Source organism: Pleurodeles waltl, chromosome 12 (genome assembly GCF_031143425.1).
Source record: "Pleurodeles waltl isolate 20211129_DDA chromosome 12, aPleWal1.hap1.20221129, whole genome shotgun sequence".
NCBI classification, from domain to species: domain Eukaryota; kingdom Metazoa; phylum Chordata; class Amphibia; order Caudata; family Salamandridae; genus Pleurodeles; species Pleurodeles waltl.
In genome coordinates, this window is record NC_090451.1 from 230,139,459 (window position 1) to 230,161,824 (window position 22,366).

Below are 22,366 nucleotides of genomic sequence, written 5' to 3' on the forward strand. Positions count from 1 at the left end.
TGTATGGGTGTTTGAATGCGTGTGTGTATGGGTGTTTGAATGCATGTGTGTATGGGTGTTTGAATGTGTGTGTGTGTGTATGGGTGTTTGAATGAGTGTATGATTGTTGAAGTGAGTGCGTGTTGGAATGTTTGGGTGAATGCGAGCATGGATGCGTGTGAGTGAATGCGAGCATGGATGCGTGTGAGTGAATGCGAGCATGGATGCGTGTGAGTGAATGCGAGCATGGATGCGTGTGAGTGAATGCGTGTATGTAAGTGTTGGTGAATGAGTGTGTACAAGGTGTGTGTGTGTGTGCGTCTGCGTGTATGCTGGAGGTAGGGGGAGGGGGTGCTGTACCAGAAAGGGGGGTGCTGTTCTGGAGGTGGGGGTGCTGTACTAGAAGGGGGGTGGGGTAGGTGGGTGTTGTACTGGAAGGGGGGTTGGGGAGGTGCTGATCTGGAGGGGGGTTCTGGTATGGAAGTGGGGTGGGGGTATTGGGATTGCAGGGGGCATTGGAGAGTGGTCTACCAGTGACAGGAGAGAAATTTCCTGTCACCAGTAGCCTTTCCGCTAGGGTTTTCGTGGTGGTTGTAGGAGGCTGGCCTGGCTTATAGTGGGTACCTTGTGGTACTTACACCTTGTGCCAGGTCCAGTTATCCCTTATTAGTAGAATAGACGTGTTCTAGCAGCTTAGGCTGATAGAGGTAGCTATAGCAGAGCAGCTTAGGCTGAACTAGGAGACATGCAAAGCTCCTACTATACCACTTATATCATGTAGCACTATATCATAAGAAAACACAATACTCAGAGTTACTAAAAATAAAGGGACTTTATTTTAGTGACAATATGCCAAAAGTATCTCAGAGGATATACTCCCTTAGGAAGTAAGTAATATACACAAAATATATGCACACAAACCAAAATCAGGTAAGTAGCAGTTAGAAATGTGGTGCAAACAATGTAGAATCACAATAGAATGTAATAGGGAGAAATAGGCCTAGGGACAACACAAACCATATACTCCAAAAGTGGAATGCGAACCACCAATGTACCCCAGGCCTAGTGTAGTGTGTAGAGGGTCGCTGGGGGTGTAAGAAAACACTAAGGGTGTCCAAGATACCCCACCCCCAGACCCTAAAAAGTAGGAGTAAAGTTACCCTACTACCCCAGAAAGACAGTAAAGACGAGATAGGGGATTCTGCAAGGACAACAAATGACTGCAAAACACTGAAGACGGATTCCTGGACCTGAGGACCTGTAAAGGAAGGGGACCAAGTCCAAGAGTCACGCAAGTGTCCGGGGGGGGCAGGAGCCCACTAAACCCCGGATGAAGGTGCAAAAGGGCTGCCTCCGGGTGGAAGAAGCCAAAGATTCTGCAACAACGGAAGGTGCCAGGAACTTCTCCCTTGTTCAGAAGATGTCCCACAGTGTGCTGGAGGATGCAGAGTTGTTTCCACGCAGAAAGACAGCAAACAAACCTTGCTAGCTGCAAGAGTCTCGGTTGAGGAGTTTGGGTGCTGTTAGGGCCCAGGAAGGACGAGGAGGTCGCCCCTTGGAGGAGGAGACAAAGGGGGCACTCAGCAACACAGAGAGCCCACGCAGAAGCAGGCAGCACCCGCAGAAGCACCTGAACAGGCACTTAGAAGATCTGAGGACAACGGTTGACTCGGAGTCACAAAGGAGGGTCCCACGACGTCGGACTCCAACTCAGCGAGTTGGGCAATGCAGGACAGATCGCTGGGGACCTGGGCTATGCTTTGCACGAAGGAAGTCTTGCAAAAGTGCACAGAAGCCCTAGCAGCTGCAGTTCACGCAGTACACAGGATTACTGTCTGGCGTGGGGAGGCAAGGACTTACCTCCACCAAATTTGGACAGAAGGGCCACTGGACTGTCGAAGACACTTTGACCCAGCTCCTGTGTTCCAGGGACCACGCTCATCAGGATGAGAGGGGACCCAGAAGACCGGTGATGCAGAAGTTTGGTGTCTGCGTTGGCAGGGGAAAGATTCCGTTGACCCACGAGAGATTTTGTAGCCGGGTATCGGATATCCCGGCTACATACCACGCTGAAAAAACAGACAGAAAAGGCGGACTGAGCGCGTGACGCGCTCAGGAGGAAGACGCCATCACCGCTAGGAACCCGAAGATCCGGGTTCCGGAAAACATAAAAAGAAAAAGCGGACTGCGCGCGGCAAGCGCAGAGAAGGAAGAGGACGGCGAAGGGAAAGTAGCGGAGTGTGCTGGGAAAGAGGACAGCGGGGAAGAGAAGAGAACCACCGACCCCCTACCTTGGGGAAGAAGAACCACTTACTGCGAGAGATAATCCCACGGAGGGACAGGACGGTCCCCAGAAGCTCGAACTCCGCCACGTCCCTGGAGGGACGTGGCTAAAGCAGGTACGGTCCTGCCTGAGGGACAAATTGCGGTTTATGGTGGGAAGGGAGGAGGAGACGAGTAGAGGGAGGAGGGGGGAGTTTGGGAAGGGAAGCACCCACAAAACAAAGAAGCACCCACCACTGAGCACAGAAATAGAGAGGTTTGATGGTCGTTAAAGAAGAGACTGAATTCACAGAGGTGTAGGATCGGGATCCTATAGCCCCCCTCAACCTTCAAGCCTACTCCGTTTTATTTTTCTCTTGGGAGAGGAAACTAATACCCTGTTCACCCCACACACTCTCTCTGTCTCACTCTCTCACCCTACGCACCCTCCCCACACGATAAAGAATACAAACTAGCTTACAGAGACACTACTTACCTGCCTTTCGTTCCTCTTTTTCCAGTCTTCCTGACAATACCACTGCCGGGGAACCATCTTCAGTCAACGGGAATCCTAAGGGAGAAGAAAACAGAGGAAGATCACCAACCATAAAGACCACAGATAGTGACTGTTATAAAGACAATTAGTGAATCACAATAAAATCACGTATATTCACCCACCCACCTGAGTGTCGTTTTACTCCCTATCGCTATACCCACGGCCACAGTGGTGTCAGAAGTGGGATCTGAAATAGCGATAGAGGACAGATCACGGAGGACAATATGGAAGTGAAACCCACATTGGAAGATATGATACAGCAACTGGCCGAAGGTCAACGCCATCTTCAAATGGTATGGGAGGCCCAACAAAGGGAAGATAGAGAGGCCCTCCAGAATGCACTAAAAAGTCAGGCCACTATCATGGCAAATAACCAGTTGGTGCACGAAACGGCCCTACAAAAGCTAACGGACACCATTGCTGCCAGTAAGGTTCACCCTAACGTACCGAATTCGGTCCTTCAAAAGTACCAAGAGGGGGAGGACCCCGATGCATTCCTTACAAATTTTGAAAGGGTGGCTTCCTCCGCCCAATGGCCCGAAGAACGCTGGGGTCAGTATGTGGCTCCTTTATTAACGGGTATCCTACAAACTGCATATCAGGCAGCCAATCCGGATGGGACCACCCCATATAAAGACATCAAAAAGAGTATCCTAGAGAGGGTAGGACACGACGCGGAGTACTACCGCCTACGTTTTCGGAAAATAAAATGGGGTCCTACCGAAGACCCCCAGACAATATATTATAAAGTAAAGGACTTAGAACTCAAATGGCTAGGCCCCATAGGAACGGAAAGGGAAGATGTTATAAAAGCGGTCATTCTGGAACAATATCTGGAATCCCTTCCTCCGCTCACCCGTAGTTGGATCCTACAGCACCCTAACGTCGATACAACTATGGCAGTTGACCTTGCCTGTGCCTACCACAGATCGACCGAGTTCAAGAGTGGAACCTCCAAAATGACAAGTCCTTCGAACCGACTCCAGCCAGTACGTACTCGGTCCTTTCCCCGCAAAGCTGTTGAAGACACTACTTTGCCGAGAGCAGGTGAAAAACCTCCTATGCAGCAACCTCAGTGCTACAGTTGTGGTGAATGGGGGCACATAGCATGGGTATGCCCTCACAAGGAGGACAAAACAGAACCCATGGCAATCGGGATTACTAGGGGAAGAGTCCTATGCACAGGGAAAGGTAACCCCAGATACATGCAGGAGATAAGAGTCAATGAGAAAACCATTACACCCCTGATAGACTCCGGATGTAGTCAGTCCGTCCTCAGAACCGGGGTGTTAGACCTGCCAGGACAACAGTCACCACAATGGGTTTCCATATGCTGTATCCACGGGGACAAAAGAGAATACCCCCTTGCCTCAGTTCGTCTAGAGTGGGAAGGGAGACAGGATGAGGTCCAAGTGGGGGTTATGGATCGCTTGGTCGAGGAATGTATCTTAGGGACAGACTATATATACTTTCCTGAGTTATTACAGAGAGTAAAAACCAGAATCCAATCAGACTCTTGGTGGGCAGAGGCTCCATTTTCGGGTATCCCCATAGAGAGTGAACCCCTCCGTTACAGACCTACTAAACGGGAGAAGAAGTGCAAGAAACAACTCTATTGGACACAAGAGAAGGAGGAGAACCCAAGGAAGGTCTTGGGCACTATCCCAACTCCCTTACCCTCCTTCCGGGGCAGTCAACGGGAAGACCCATCCCTTCAAAATGCATGGAAAACAGCCAAAACAGAAAGCACCGGCGAGGTGGGTCCATATTTTCTTATCTACAAAATCCTCCTGTACCGAGTCATCAACATGATAATAGTGAGAAAAGACAATTAGTTGTACCCAAACCCTACCGTACACAGGTGCTCTATCTTGCTCACAATCAACCGGGAGGGTGACACTATGGTAGAGAGAAAACAGAGGGATATTTATTACGCCGGCTTTACTGGCCGGGAGTTTATGCACATATCCGACGGTATTGTTCCCAATGTCCCAAATGTCAACTAGTAGACCCAGGGCCCCAGAGAAAAGCACCCTTACAACCCTTACCCATAATAGACATTCCCTTTTCCAGAGTTGGAATGGACTTGATAGTTCCACTCCTCCCATCCACAAAAGGGCACACATAGATTTTAGTTCACGTCGATTACGCCACCAGGTATCCAGAAGGCATACCTCTTACTAGCATGACGACCAGAAATGTAGCCCAGGCCATGATTGGCTTCTTTTCCAGGGTCGGGTTTCCTAACGAAATTTTAACTGATCAAGGTACACCATTCATGTCAGCCTTGATGGCGCACATCTGTAAGACTTTGGGAGTCACACAAATCAAAACCTCTGTACATCATCCACAAACCGATGGCCTAGTCGAACGGTATAACTGTACAATAAAATCATTATTGAAGAAAAAACGTCTCGGGATCAGGGTGAGACTGGGATCGGAAGCTACCACTGGTCCTTTACGCTATAAGGTCCCATGAACAAGCCTCTACAGGACATAGGTGGTCATTACAACCCTGGGGGTCGATGTTAAAGCGGCGGTAAGACCGCCAACAGGCCGGCGGTAAAAAAATTGCAGTTACGACCGTGGCGGAAACCGCCAACAAAGACAGACACTTTAACACTCCGACCGCCACGGCGGTACAAACAAACAGCTTGGCGGTCACCGCCAACAGACAGGCGGAGGACAATGTACCACCCACAGTATCATAACCTACCAATCCGCCACCTTTTCCGGGGCGGATTCACCACTTACAAAAACACGGCAGAAACAGGACTCCGAAGGGAAAACGCTCACCTCTACACACCCCACGAAGAACCAGGATGCCATGGAACCCGAGCTCCAGATCCTGCCAGCCCTCATCTTCTTGCTCCTCTACCAGGAGCACGAATGCCGGTGGCGAAGACAGCGGTGAGTACTGCACCTACGACACAGGGGGGGGGGAAACAGGGACACACACATGCAACACCCCCACCCTCACCCACCACAACACACACACTAATACAGCATGATACATTACAGTTACACCCCCCAAACCACCCGGAAGAATGCAAAGACAAAAGCAAATTAGTGTAACCAATGTAATCTATTAAAATCCAGGACGCAAAAATATATATATACACTATTAACAAATATATACACCAAGAATAGTAGTCCAGGTAGTGCTCCATTGAAGTCTGTGGAACACTGGGCCCACACAGCATGGGCGAGTACCACACTCAATCCCCGAACATGAAGGAGAGAACACTGCAGGGGCATCAGATAGCAATAAAACAGGCACCTCAGGGGGAAGGGAAAGGGGGGGCACCTCAGCCGGTTGAGTGCACGATGCCAAATCCACGAGGGGGCCACATGCCCACTGCTCCATCCTGGGGAGTGCAAAGCCTCAGTCTCTCAAGTCTCTACAGTGGGTGGGTTGCCCACTGCTTTATCCTGGGGAGTGCAAAGCCTCAGTCTCTCAAGTCTCTACAGTGGGTGGGTGGGTTGCCCGCTGCTTTATCGTGGGGAGTGCAAAGCCACAGTATCTCAAGTCTCTACAGTGGGTGGGTTGCCCACTGTACCATCCTGGGGAGTGCAAAGCCACAGTCTCTCAAGTCTCTCCAGTGGGTGGGTTGCCCACTGCATCATCCTGGGGAGTGCGAAGCCACAGTCTCACAAGTCTCTCCAGTGGGTGGGATGCCCACTGCTTTATCCTGGGGAGTGCGAATTCACAGTCTCTCAAGTCTCTACAGTGGGTGGGTTGCCCACTGTACCATCCTGGGGAGTGCAAAGCCACAGTCTCTCAAGTCTCTCCAGTGGGTGGGTTGCCCACTGCATCATCCTGGGGAGTGCAAAGCCACAGTCTCTCAAGTCTCTCCAGTGGGTGGGTTGCGCACTGCTTTATCCTGGGGAGTGCATAGCCACAGTCTCTCAGGTGGATGTATCTCTCCACTGGTTCTGGTGGGGGGGGGGGGGGCTTGTGCCCAGAGTGCTTCATCCTGCCAAGGACAGAGGTAGTGGATGTGATTCTCCACTGGTTCTGGAGGGGGCCTTGTGCCCAGAGTGCTTCATCCTGCCAAGGACAGAGGTAGTGGATGTATCTCTCCATGCCAAGGACAGAGTAGGTGGATGTATCTCTCCACTGGTTCTGGAGGGGGCCTTGTGCCCAGAGTGCTTCATCCTGCTCGTGACGGACTCAGTAGCGTCAGTGCCCTTGGCGCTCATGGGCCAGCGGTGCTTGTTGCTGCCGTGTCCTTGCCAGCGATGCTTGTTGTGGCGGAGTCCTTGTCAGCGGTGCTTGTGGCGGCGGTGTACTGTTTAGCGGTGGTTGTTGCGGCGAGGTCCTGTTCAGCGGTGCTTGTGGCGACGGTGTCCTGTTCAGCGGTGCTTGTGGCGGCGGGGTCCTTGGCAGTGACTTAGCTGCTGGCGGTCCTGTCTGGCCCAGCGGGGCTGGTGCTGGTGGTCGGTCTGGCCCAGCGGGGCTGGTGCTGGCCTCCTGGGCAGGTGGGCTAGTGCTGGCGGTGGCCTCCTGGGCAGCTGGGCTGGTGCTGGCGGTGGCCTCCTGGGCAACGGGGATGATGGCGGTGGCCTCCTGGGCAGCGGGGATGATGGCGGTGGCCTCCTGGGCTGCGGGGATGATGGCGGTGGCCTCCTGGGCAGCTGGGCTGGTGCCTGCAGCGTCCTCCTGGGCAGCGGGGATGATGGCGGTCTTCTCCGCCGTGCTGCTCTTCCAAGACTTGCTGACTTTCTTGTGGCCCTTCCCCACCTTGGAAGGTGTCGCAGCTGACTCCACACTCCCACCTGTACTCCTGGGAGCGGCTTTGGTGGCTGAAGTCTTCCCCCTCTCCCGCCGGGCACTGGCCAACTTTTGATGTTTGACAGGTGGGGGACTGTCCGTGCTGTGGCTTCGTGCCACACTGGCTGCCCTGGTGGCCGGTGCACTCCAGATTCCGGTGACTACAGGCACCACTGGTCCCGGAGATGTTGTGGCTGAGGTGCTAGGTTGGGACCTGGAGAGTCGGGCCCTAGGAGACTGACGGGGTGGAGGAGGTAAGGGAAAGAGGTCAAGGTTGGAGAGGAAAAGTTTCTTGGGAACACTGGGACGGGTAGCTGGAGAGGGCTTGGGAGTGGAGGAAGAGGTTGTGGTTGTAGGAAGTGTTCGTTTGGTGACTTTGGGTGAAGGTGCATGCGCTGGAGGCTGTCGTGAGGTGGATGGCTGTTGGGTGGGTGTATGCCTGCGTTTGTGTATCTTGGGAGGTGGCGTCACAGACACACTGGGAGAGGACACAGGGGACGTGTGAATGGTAGTGGGGGTGGTGACTGCACGTGAGCGGGGTGTGGTGGTGTGTGTGCTGGTGATGGAAGTAGTGGCTGTAGATGTAGTGCATGCAGGTGTGAGTGTAGACGAGACTGGGAGGGAGGAGAGAGATGAGGAGGAGGGGGACACAGTGTAGGCAGTGGATGTTGGTGTGTCTGCATGTGTGTGATGCTTGCGTGAGTGCCTGTGGGATGTGTGGTGCTTATGTTTGCCAGAGATTCCCTTGTGTGTTGAGGTGTGTGCATGCTGGTCTGAAGGTGTGCTTGGGATAGGCTGAGGTAGAGGGGATTGGGTCTGGGTGGAGGAAGTTGGAGGGGGAGGCTAGAGACAGGGACAATGGCTGCCATCAGTGCTGAGGCCAGAGTCTGAAAAGCTAGCTGAAGGGCCACTTGACCAGAATGAATGCCCTCCAGGAATGCATTTGTTTGTTGCAACTGCCTCTGTACACCCTGGATGGCATTCAAAATGGTAGACTGCCCAACAGTGAGGGACCTGAGGAGGTCAATGGCCTCCTCACTGAGGGCAGCAGGGGTGACTGGGGCAGGGGCTGAGGTGCCTGGGGCGAAGGTGATGCCCACCCTCCTGGGTGAGCGGGCAAGGGGCAAAGGCTGAGGGGCTGCTGGGAGGGCGGTGCTGGTGGGGGGGGGTGGCGGCAGTACATGTAGATGCGGGGGGCACAGATGTTGCCGCCACCACAAGGGAGCTTCCATCAGAGGACGAGTCCGTATCACTGGTCTCAGCTCCTGTCCCCGCCGTGGAGCTCCCCTCGCCCTCCGTCCCACTGGTGAACTCCGAGTCCATTGTCTTGCCCTCCAGGGCCATGTGGGATGCAGCTCCCTCCTGCTCCGGTGCCACTGCTCCTCCGCCTGGTGATGCTAATGCACACAAGAACAGGGAGACCACAAAAAGGGGGGACGACAGAAGAAAGACATGTTGAGTGCATGCATTACCGCTACCGTTGGCGGACACGACAGACACAGAAGCCCCCTGCACTACGCCGTGCACTTGGAGTCCACTGTTCAATCCCTGGGACATGGCCTACAAGGCTATGGCCAACATCTGCACACATGGACGACAAAGGAGTCTGACTAGGTGTACTTGGCACTGTACACAGGTGGGGTGGAGTGCCACAGGGTCCGCCAGAGGAAGGGGACCTAACTAGCACACTCGCCCTGGCCTAGGGAAACCCACAGCCCACCTCCCACACCCAGACACCTCCACTGTGCGCAAAATCAGCAGAATGAGGGTGTACTCACCCCCTTGTGGCTGCTGTGATGCCCTCAAGCGCCCATCCAACTCCGGGTACACCACCACCAGGAACCTGAACATCAGGGCGGTCATGGTGCGATGGGCACCCCTCCCACGTTGGGAGGCCATCCCCAGCTGGGCCTCCGCCGTCTTCTTGTGGTAGACCCCCAGGGTCCGGACGTTCTTGACGATGGCACGCCAAATATCCTTTTTCTGGTGGGTGCTGACCTACATGAATTGTACAGGGGGAAAAGAAAAGTTATTACCAACTGCACCGTCACGGTCATTGACCCCCATCCCTACCCTTGCCATGTGGCACATGCACTCACCGTCGTTTCATGCACGCCTCAATCTCCTCCCCCCACATCTTTCATCCACCCCACTCCACACAGGCATAGACCATACAGCATGCTCCCAGTGTACTTACCTGTTTGTCTGGAGGACCGTAGAGTAGCGTGTACTGGGGGAGGACCCCATCCATGAGTTTCTCCCACTCCTCCGATGTGAAGGCAGGGGTCCTTTCCCCAAACGCACGAGCATTGTCTCTTCCAGACCGAGGTCACAGCAGCACTTGCAGTGTAGGTCCTCTCCTGTCAAAGATCAGGTATCGAGTGATTGAGCAGATAAAAAATGGTGGTCACGTCTACTGCGGTGCGTACCGTCACCGCCGGCGTACATCGTCATTGACTCCTGGGACCCATAGGGTCCAATGTTGACCAATGCAGAATTGCGCCGCGGTCTTCGACCGCCTACCGCAATGGTGTACAACGCCAGCGCAGTTAACTCGCATCCCATTGTCCCACTTTACAGGTCAGGCAGCCGCCATTTCAGGGCCCCACATGGCTTAATTTCTAACTGCGTCACACATACCTAGGCCTTGCCTCAACACTCATACAGGCCAAATTTCGGACTATGATTCGTGTTCTGTGTAAGCTGTGGGTACATACCTCTGAGTTGGTTGACTCTGTGCTCGCTGTTGTCCTTCATAGGCACCGTCTGCTGGGATATGTGGGGAGATGGTGGCATCCTCCGATGTACAGACCGCTGGTGGACCTGTCGACAATGGAGGAAAGACATGTGATAATCACCTACAGGCTTGATCGTGCCACAATCCTGGAACTGTGTGCCCAGCTGGAGCCAGACCTGATGTCAGCTATCCGCCATCCCACAGGAATCCCCCTCAAGTGCTGTCAGTACTCCATTTCCTTGCAAGTGGGTCATTTCAAACAACAGTGGCCATAGCATCAGTGATGTCCCAGCCTATGTTTTCCAACGTGTTGTCCAGAGTGTTGTCTGCCCTGCTGAAACACATGCGGAGCTACATCGTTTTCCCTCAGGTGGAGGATTTGCGTACAGTGAAAGGTGATTTCTATGCCTTGGGACATATCCCCAACATAATAGGTGCCATTGATGGGACACATGTGGCTTTGGTACCCCCGCAGGAGTGAACAGGTGTACAGAAACCGGAAGAGTTATCATTCCATGAATGTGCAGATGGTGTGTTTGGCAGACGAGTACATCTCCCATGTTAATGCCAAATTCCCTGGCTCAGTGCATGACGCTTACATCCTGCGGAATAGCGGCATCCCTTATGTGATGGGGCAACTCCAGAGGCACCGTGTGTGGCTATTAGGTGAGCACCTGGAAGCAAGTCAGTGGGAATGGTTGTCTGGGTCTGGGGATATCCCTACAGGTTAGTGTGTGTCTAACAGTTGTCCCTCGCCATTTGCAGGTGACTCTGGTTACCCCAACCTGTCATGGCTACTGACCCCAGTGAGGAATCCTAGGACAAGGGCAGAGGAACGCTACAATGAGGCCCATGGGCGAACTCGGTGGATTATAGAGTGGACCTTCGGCCTCCTGAAGGCCAAGTTCAGGTGCCTCCATATGACAGGTGGATCCCTATTCTACTCACCAAAGAAGGTGTGCCATATCATCGTGGTCTGCTGTATGCTGCACAACTTGGCTTTGCGACGACATGTGCCTTTTCTGCAGGAGGATAGTCCAGATGGCGGTGTTGTTGCAGCTGTGGAGCCTGTGGACAGTGAAGACGAGGAAGCGGAAGAAGAGGACATCGACAACAGGAACTCGGTGATCCTGCAATATTTCCAGTGAGACACAGGTAAGAATACAAACCTGCTTACTACATGTACTTTAACACTACTACCTCTCAATTGTCTGTCGTTTTCACCCAGTGTATGGTCACTGAGTTGTCACTTTCCCTTACGATTTCACAGATGTGGGTCCCACTGTGTGACATCTGCTTTGTTTCCTCATGGACTAGAGTTGTGTGACATTGGTATAATGACATAACATTTGAAAGAGCATTTTGACACTGTAATTGCTAATATAGTATTTCGAAATCACAGACTGACTCAGATTGTTTTGTGCTTCAAGGGTGTTTATTTAAGTGCTCATTATTGGAGGGGGTTGTAAAATGGTGAGGGGTGATGGTGGAGGAATGTCCATGTTAGAGTCCAGTCAATTAGTCTCACAGGTGCATTGCCCAAATAGCATAGGAAGTGGGGCAGGTTGAGGATGGACAGGGTGACAAAGTGGGTCAGAAGGATGACAATCAGGGTGGTCTCATTTCTTGGCGGGGGTCTTGGCATCGTTCTCTGTCTTTGTCCTGGATCTGAGGGACCGTTTGCGGGGTGGTTCACCCTCTGCAGGGGGTGGGGTGCTGGTGTGGTGGTCTTGTGGCGGTGCCTCCTGTCCACTAGCGCCGGCGGAGCTGGTGGGCAGTTCATCGTCCAGGCTAGTGTCAGGGGCCCCTTGTTCTGCCACAGTGTCCCTCCTGGTGTTGAGGACTTACTTCAGCACCCCTACGATGGTGCCCAGGGTGGAATTGATGGATCTGAGTTCCTCCCTGAAGCCCAAATACTGTTCCTCCTGCAGGCGCTGGGTCTCCTGAAACTTGGCCAGTACCGTTGCCATCGTCTCCTGGGAATGGTGGTAGGCTCCCATGATGTTGGAGAGGTCCTCGTGGAGAGTGGGTTCCCTTGGCCTGTCCTCCCCCTGTCGCACAGCAGCCCTTCCAGTTCCCCTGTGTTCCTTGGCCTCCGTCCCCTGGACCGTGTGCCCACTGTCACTGCCCCCAGGTCCCTGTTGTTGGGGTGGTGGGTTAGCCTGGCTTCCCTGTAGTGGTGGACACACTGCTGATTGACGTGTCCTGGGGACAGAGGTATGGGCCCGCTGGGTGGGTGCTGTGCTTGTGTTTCCAGAGGGGGGTAGCTCTGTGGTGGTCTGTGACTGTGTCAGGGGAACCAACTGTCCAGAGGTCCCCGATGGGCCGGACTGGTCATCTAGATCCAGTTGGACAGAGCTGCTGTCATCACTGTGGGCCCTCTTCTGTTGGTGGTGTGGATATGTGTGGACCCTCCTCTCCGGTGACGTTGAGTAGGGGTCCTGCAGGGGTATAAAAGGATGTTTATTACATCTGTGTGTGGCATGGTGTGCAGTGGGTGGGTGACCGTGTACCCCAGTGCTTGCATTCCTGTGTGGGACCTTGTGTGATGGTGGTTTAGGGGGGTGTATGGGTATGTGCAGTGGCCATGCTTTGGTGATGGGTGTCCATGCTTTGTTGTTGCATGCAGGGCTTGGTGTTGGGATGTGTGGTTTGTGATAGTGGGACATTTGTGAGGAGTTGGAGTGATGGGGGTGGGGGTATGTGATAGCATGCAAGTAGGGTGGGGGATGTAATAGTTAAGATTTGACTTACCAGAGTCCATTCCTCCATCTACTCCTGCGAGGCCCTCAGGATGCAGAGTCGCCAAGACTTGCTCCTCCCATGTGGTTAGTTGTGGGGGAGGTGGTGGGGGTCCGCCGCCAGTCCACTGAACCGCAAGGGGGTGTCTTGAGACCACGGAACGCACCTTCCCCCGTAGGTCGTTCCACCTCTTCCTGATGTCATCCCTATTTCTTGGGTGCTGTCCCACGGCGTTGACCCTGTCCACTATTCTTCGCCATAGCTCCATCTTCCTAGTTATGGAGGTGTGCTGCATCTGTGATCCGAATAGCTGTGGCTCTACCTGGACGATTTCCTCCACCATGACCCTGAGCTCCTCCTCCGAGAACCTGGGGTGTCTTTGCCGTGCTATGGGGTGGTGTGGGTGGTGTGTGGGGTGGTGTGTGTAGTGATGTGTGTAGTGATCAGTGGGGTGATATGTAGTGGTGTGTTGTGTGAGGTTCGTGGAAGTTATGTGGGTGGTGGTATTGCGTGCCTGTGGATGCTTGGTAGTTGTCTCTCTCTGGCCTTCTCTCTGTAATTTTGTCATAGGGGTTTGTGGGTGATGTGGGTGTGTGTTTTATATTGTATTGAGTTTGTGGGCGTGGTGTGTGTATGTATATGGCTGTGTTTTGTAAATGTGTGTGTATTTTGAGCGCATCGGTGTGTACCGCCAGTGGAATACCGCGGTTGAAAGACCGCCGCGTGGATTCGTGTGTCATGATAGTGTGGGCCTATTTCTGTTGGCGTGACGGTGGAGGTTTTGTTTTCGCCAGTTTATCACTGACCTTTGGTGTGGCGGACTTGTGTGGGTGTCTGAATTTTGGCGGATTCCGAGCAGTGGGTCATAATGCCCGTGGCAGAATTCCGCTGCTGCTGCGGCGGTGTGTTGGCGGTCTTCTCCACGGCGGTAAGCGGCTTTTACCACCAATGTTGTAATGAGGGCCATAGTCCTTTCGAACTCGTCTTTGGGCGACAACCCCGCAGTTTAATAGATATGGCGGCTGAGATATGGGAAGACGAGGAAGAAGGAAGAAGGCGAAAAACCCTTATTAGATAATGTCCACAAACTGAAGTCCCAACTACAAACAGTATGGGAAGACGTGCACAGTCATATGGAGAGAGCCCAGAACAAGCAAAAGAGTTATTACGACCAGGGTACGAAAACCAGACAGCTCCAGCCAAACAAGAAAGTTCTCATATTATGTCCCAGTTCCAAGAAATAAACTATTAGCCAAATGGCAGAGCCCCTATACAGTGTTAAAGCCAGTCTCTCCTGTTACCTACCTCATAGAATTATCAAAGAATCCAAAATGGGTACAAATCTATCATATCAACTTACTAAAGAAGTGGGAGGAACCCACTATGTCCGTAACCCCTGCTGCTACGGGTTTTCTAATAACACTGAGAAATCATTAGATATTGAATTGAGCCCCACCAACCCAGATATATCCCTGGAACGACCCCAGATTAATCCCGAAATACCAGAATACCAACAAAAACAGCTGGATTGCCTACTGGCTCAGCATACCAGCTTCTTTTCCGGAAAACCCGGTAGAACGACTTTAATACAACATCATATTAGAACCCCAGAGGGTCAAACCGTACGTCAACGTCCCTACTGTATCCCAGAGTTACACCAACATCTCATTGAGCAAGAAATAAAAACCATGCTACAAATGAAAGTGATAGAACCATCTGTCAGCCCTTGGTGTTCACCCATCGTATTAGTACCGAACCCAGATGGCTCTATCCGTTTCGGTATTGACTTTCGCCGGTTGAATGCCATATCCCTTTTCGATACATACCCCATTCCCCGAGCCGCCGATCTACTTGAAAAATTAGGCAAGGCCCGGTATATGTCAACTCTCGATCTAACAAAAGGGTATTGGCAAATACCACTAGCTCCAGCGGACCAGGAAAAGACGGCTTTCTCAACACCCTCAGGGCTTTACCAGTTCACGGTACTTCCATTTGGCCTACATGGGGCTCCGGCTACCTTTCAACGGTTAATGGACCACCTCCTAAGACCCCTTCAAGATTGCGCAGCCGCCTATCTCAATGATATAGTGGTCTTTAGCGAAACATGGGAAGACCATCATGACCGTCTAAACCGTGTTTTCCATGTCCTACACGGAGCAGGTCTTACAGCTAATCCCAAAAAATTTAATCTGGCCCATGATCACATCGCATACCTCGGGTATTTTATAGGGAGGGGACAACTGCGGCCTCAGAAAAACAAAGTGGAGGCCATCCAACAGGTACCTATTCCAACAACAAAGAAAGAGCTCCGTTCCTTTTTGGGCGTAATAGGCTATTACCGACTGTTCATACCTAGATATGCCACAATAGCAGCACCCCTTACCGACCTGTTACAGAAAGCCCAACCATCCAAAATATCACCCTTGACAGCAGATCAACTATCTAGTTTTCAACATCTAAAATACTGCCTCACGACTGAGCCAGTCTTAAAGTGTCCCGACTTTACTAAAGTCTTTCACCTTCAAACTGATGCCTCAGACATTGGATTAGGAGCAGTATTGTCTCAAATGGACGAGCCCCATAGCAATGCAGGGCCATTGGATCAATAGAGCCCTGCGAGCAGGCCACATTGGCTCGTGAAAGCAGGCTGTGCAGTGCACGGCATCCTCTGAGGCAGGATCTGGCTGTTCAATTGGTTACCACAGCCACCCCGAATCCTCCTAGATTCCTCCAGAGGCGTATGAATAGCAGATGGGGCACTAGACGGCAGGATTTAGCAGGGTAATGTCACCTGCCAGCCCAGAGCTCTTTCTGTGGGCATCTGCCAATTTCTGTGGTTAAGCCATGCCCCCATGGACTTTCTTACTTTGTACTTCCTATTATCAATGCTTTTCAGGCTATGAGTTAATTCTTGCTTTGAATAGAATGATTTTACGTAATGTTAATTATGCAGTGCTGAGGAAGTGAGGAGTACTTGTAAAACTGAAACAGACTATGGCCCTCATTAGGACCGTGGTGGTCCGCAGACCGCCAGTGCCACAGTGGCGGTCTAACCGCTGATGGGCCGGTGGTGAAGACCACCACATTATGAGTGTGGCAGGTTGGACTCTGCCAACCCACCACATCCCGCATGTACTGCGAGGGCAGTTGGACAGCCGGGCCAGAGATTAGCATCTCTGACCCGGCAGTCCACTGAAGACCGCCGGCGGTATCACGAGTCGGCTTTCCACCAGGGTTTCCTCAGCGGTAGCACCACTGTAGAAAAGTACCATCTTACCGGCATGTTACCCCCATTTTTACTGTATGTATGTTGTTTTTGCCTATGCGTCACTAGGATCCTGCTAATCAGGACCCCAGTGCTCATAAAGTTCGCCCTGTATGTGTTCCCTGTGTGGTGCCTAACTGTATCACTGAGGCTCTGCTAACCAGAACCTAAGTGTTTATGCTCTCGCTGCTTTTAAAATTGTCACTGCAGGCTAGTGACTAATTTTACCAATTCTCATTGCCACACTGGAACACCCTTATAACTCCCTTGTATATGGTACCTAGGTGCCCAGGGTATTGGGGTTCCAGGAGATCCCTATGGGATGCAGCATTTCTTTTCCTACCCTTAGGGAGCTCAGACAATTCTTACACAGGACTGCCACTGCAGCCTGAGTGAAATAACGTCCACATTATTTCACAGCCATTTTTACACTGCACTTAAGTAACTTATAAGTCACCTATATGTCTAACCCTCACTTGGTGAAGGTTAGGTGCAAAGTTACTTAGTGTGTGGGCACCCTGGCACTAGCCAAGGTACCCCCACATTGTTCAGGGCAAATTCCTCGGACTTTGTGAGTGCGGGGACACCATTACACACATGCACTACATATAGGTCAATACCTATATGTAGAGTCACAATGGTAACTTCGAACATGGCCATGTAACATGTCTAGGATCATGGAATTGTCACCCCAATACCATTCTGGTATTGGGGGGACAATTCCATGCATCCCCGGGTCTCCAGCATAGAGCCTGGGTACTGCCAAACTAACTTTCCCGGGGTCTCCACTGCAGCTTCTGCTGCTGCCAACCCCTCAGACAGGTTTCTGCCCCCCTGGGGCCTGGGCAGCCTCGTCCCAGGAAGGCAGAACAAAGGATTTCCTCTGAGAGAGGTTGTTACACCCTCTCCCTTTGGAAATAGGTGTGAAGGGCGTGGGAGGGGTAGTCTCTCCTGGCCTCTGGAAATGCTTTGAAGGGCATAGATGGTGCCCTCTCTGCATAAGCCAGTCTACACTGGTTCAGGGATCCCCCAGCCCTGCTCTGGCGCGAAACTGGACAAAGGAAAGGGGAGTGACCACTCCCCTGACCAGCACCTCCCAGGGGAGGTGCCCAGAGCTCCTCCAGTGTGTCCCAGACCTCTGCCATCTTGGATGCAGAGGTGTGAGGGCACAATGGACAGCTCTGAGTGGCCAGTGCCAGCAGGTGACGTCAGAGACCCCTCCTGATAGGTGCTTACCTTTCCCAGTAGCCAATCCTCCTCTGTGGGCTATTTAGGGTCTCTCCTGTGGGCATCTCACCAGATAACGAATGCAAGAGCTCACCAGAGTTCCTTTGCACTTCCCTCTTCGACTTCTGCCAAGGATCGACCGCTGACTGCTCCAGGACACCTGCATAACCGCAACAAAGTAGCAAGAAGACTACCAGCAACATTGTAGAGCCTCATCCTGCTGGCTTTCTCAACTGTTTCCTGGTGGTACATGCTCTGAGGGCTGTCTGCCTTCACTCTGCACTGGAAGCCAAGAAGAAATCTGTGGCCGTGGGTGTAGCTATAGGGAGTAAAACGACACTCAGGTGGGTGGGTGAATATACGTGATTTTATTGTGATTCACTAATTGTCTTTATAACAGTCACTATCTGTGGTCTTTCTGGTTGATAATCTTCCTCTGTTTTCTTCTCCCTTAGGATTCCCGTTGACTGAAGATGGTTCCCCAGCGGTGGCATTGTCAGGAAGACCGGAAAAAGAGGAACGAAAGGCAGGTAAGTAGTGTCTCTGTAAGCTTGTTTGTATTCTTTATCGTGTGGGGAGGGTGTGTAGGGTGAGAGAGTGAGAGAGTGAGAGAGTGTGTGGGGTGAATAGGGTATTAGTTTCCTCTCCCAAGAGAAAAATAAAACGGAGTAGGCTTGAAGGTTGAGGGGGGCTATAGGATCCCGATCCTACACCTCTGTGAATTCAGTCTCTTCTTTAACGACCATCAAACCTCTCTATTTCCGTGCTCAGTGGTGGGTGCTTCTTTGTTTTGTGGGTGCTTCCCTTCCCAAACTCCACCCCTCCCCCCTCCTCCCTCTACTCGTCTCCTTCACCCTCCTCCCTTCCCACCATAAACCGCAATTTGTCCCTCAGGCAGGACCGTACCTGCTTTAGCCATGTCCCTCCAGGGACGTGGCGGAGTTCGAGCTTCTAGGGACCGTCCTGTCCCTCCGTGGGGTTATCTCTGGCAGTAAGTGGTTTTTCTTCCCCAAGGTAGGGGTCGGTGGTTCTCTTGTCTTCCCCGCTGTCCTCTTTCTCAGTACGTTCCGCTGCTTTCCCTTCGGCGTCCTCTTCCTTCTCTACGCGCGCCGCGCGCAGTCTGTGTTTTTTTAAAATGTTTTTGGGAACCCGGATATCCGGGTTCCCGGCGGTGATGGCGTCTTACTCCTGAGCGCGTTGCGCACTCAGTCCGTCTTTTCTGTCTGTTTTTTCGGGAACCCAGATATCCGGGTTCCCGGTTTCGGCGTGGTATGTAGCCGGGATTTCCGATACCCGGCTACATCTCCCTTCCCAAGAACGGAACTGATGGAGTTCCGTGTTTCCATGATAGCGTGACAAATAGACCGCAGCACACTGGAGATCCCCAGGAATGTGACGGACCTGAAATGAAAAAGGGTTGGAGTTCCATAAACCACCTGAGAATGCGCGAGTGTGTTTTTGTGGGAGGCCAACCAAGTGAGAGGTGCATGGTCTGTATACAGAATAAAGGGATGTCCCAAAAGGTAGTATTGTCGGTTCTCAATGGCCCACTTAATGGCAAGACACTCTCTCTCGATTATTGGATAATGACGTTCTCTAGACAATAACTTCCTACTAATAAAGACTATGGGAAGCAAGCTTGAGGACTCTCTTACTGTTCTATAAAGGCAGCGATGCTTAACTAGCCACCATTGAGCCAGCTCAGCCATAGCATGAGGGGAGATTGTCCTCCCCTTGCTAATCTACTGCATGACACTGTGGCATGAAACCCGCACTGTGGAGGCACAATACGGTGATGCTCACCCATGTAAAACGAGCTGAGCGGGTCGTCTGGAGTACCAGGCCTGGCAGGTAGACCGACGATGCTAGCAGGCTCGTATCCTCACGGATGTATCAGCAACCTGTGAGGCACTCTTCCCCCACTGCTGAGAAGACTGAAACGGGCTCTCTTCGGCGTGTGGTCAGCATGTAGACCGGAGTGCCTAGATCGCGCACCTACGGCCTGAATGGTGCAATGATTTCCCTTGTGCCCCGACGGCCTGCCTGGTCACGCTTCGCTGTTCAGTTGCCCAACCTCTGTCGAGCCTGACTTCCTTTAGCCTCCTTAGACCCGCTGGGAGCCTTCACGGCGAACAATTGGCAAGAGTATCAGTGAGCCTGTTCCCCCGGCATGCTGCACATACGGGGTGAGGAGCCCTCTCCTGATGCTCCACTGGCCCATCACATCTTAATTTGCCTGCTACGGGCAAAGCACACAGCCTCCCACTGCCACGCCTGAAAAAGGGCCCTTGTGGCCACACACTCATCCCTTAGGGGGATTGGACTTCTGGTCTTGGGCCGCTGCCCTGGGCCCCATTGTGCTGCACCCTCACACTGTCCTTTGCAGGGACACCTGGTGGCCGGCGCTGTATTTTGCGGACTCCCCACCCCCTCCTCATCCTTCTGGTATTCTTGCAAGACTCAGCATGGGTACGACCCCTTCATATATTGCGGCACATTCCCCGGGGAGTTGTAGACAGGCTCCCCAATAGCTGCCCACCACCCCACCACATCCTTGCGTGGCTTTGACACTCCCCCTCCCTCTCCCCCCCTTTCCCCCACCCCCACACTGAACCATAGCCTGGTTTGTCTGCCTGCCACCCAGCACTCCCTCCCATCGGCATATGGTTAATAATTATCCCTTCCTCCCAATCTGTACACTGGTTTTTGAGAGATTGTGTGGGCACGCAGCTCCTAGCTGCAGGCTCTTGTTTTGTTTGAGTTCTAACATTTGTTAACCATGGTTGTTTTTCCTTCAGCAAGAGCAATGGACCATTTCTCCATTTGTAGGCTGGTATGGGCACTGGACTGAGCTGTTCCTTCATGCCTCTCTTTATATTGCCGCCATTCCTACGGAATGCCTGGGATGCTTAAGTTTAGATCCTAAACCAACTGACTTCAAATGTATGTACACTAAGGAACTCATAACTTGCTACAAGATGTAGCACTCTCTCTGGAATATGCCTTTTTGACAATGTCTATTATTCTTTGCCTGCTTATCATAAGTATGTATATACCAGCTATTTAATTTTAACGTTGTCGTACCATGGCTGGCTATTTTTGTTTCTTCCTGTATTCCATAAGGCATGATGTAACCAGACAAAGGTACTAAAACCTCAATAAAAATTATTTTCAAACAAATAAATAAAGTCCATGAACTCCAAAAAAGTGTCCATCATTTAGGAAGGCCATTGTTCTTTGTCAGTCAAATATATTGTGATCAAACCTTAGTGGGTATAAGCTTTACGTTCTTGTTCAGCCCCAGTGGGCATTGTTTCATGATCATGAAATTACATTATCGATTTTTATTAAAGATTTCTGTTCTGATGACAACCAACCTCAGTGACTGAAAATGGCAGTATATGTTATTGAAGTCAACGTCGTAGGAAGCCTTAGTGGGCATTTAATTCAGTGGTCATACTTTTGTAATACTCCTCGTAGATATTGCTCTACAGGCAAATGACCAAAAGCTCCACTGTGAAACATATTTTAAATCTTGCATTTGTACATAATAACGTCTACACAAAGTAGTCTTTGTCTACCTCTACCAATACACAAAAAAACACAATTGCATTAAATGTACATATAGACCCTCTTTAATATTGACCCTTGCTGGTTCAGTGGTGTAAAGATCTAAAGCAGTGGTTCCCAACCTGTGGGCCAGGGACCCCTGGGGGTCCGCGAAGCCTCCTCAGGGGGTCCGCGACTGCTTAGAAAATGTAATAATATTAAGTTCCAACTATCAGTAATGACTCAGTGGGGGTCCCTGGATTCCAATAATGATTCAGTGGGGGTCCCCGGGCTCCAGTATTGATAAAATGGGGGTCCACAGAAGTCAAAAGGTTGGGAACCACTGATCTAAAGTATATATGGATTCAAGCCTTCTCACAGTTAATTCCCGTTTACCACTCCTGGGCAATATAGTGATGTTGTCAGTGACTGATTAGTGTAGAATGCTCACATAACCCCTGTGGAACCTGTGAAAATGGCGAGCTACTGGTGAATTTCCATCTTTCTTTACAATAGCAAATTGCATTGTAAATACACTTTTGTGCTGACAGGATGCACTTCCAATACATTTCTTACTACATGGACATTTTAACATATAAACTGCAAAGTTAGTTTTACATGTTAAAATTTTGTTAAACTGTTTTTTTTTCTTTTTAATTTGAGGAAATACAATGTTAGTACAATTTTAACTATATATATGCAATGCGACAACTATCAGATGAAACTTATTATCAACCCATAAATAGCAATCCTACAAAACATGTGGCAGTTCAGATTCAAACATATTTACAAAATTGGATAGAACATGGCCTCATTAATCAAGAGGAGGCTAAATACCTGACAGTTGAACATCCGGTCACTCCCACAATTTATTTTCTTCCCAAAATTCACAAAGATCCCAAAAATCCACCTGGGAGGCCAATAGTTTCAGCGAATCAATCTTTATTGGAACCTATATCAAATTATATTGATTTCTTTTTAGCACCAGTGGCATGTAACTTAAATTCATATTTGAAAGACACAGGGGATTTATTGAGACATTTGGATGGCATTCTGTGGCAGGACTCATATAAGTTGATAACAATGGATATCATTTCACTATACACCAATATTGAACATCAGATTGGCATCCAGGCATGTAGGCACTTTCTGAGCCAAAGAAATATTCAATTTGCCCAACATAATGAAATGCTTTTAGAAATGATCCATCTCTGCCTTACCAATAATTTCTTTCAGTTTGACCAGCAGTTATTTTTACAGATAAAAGGAACAGCC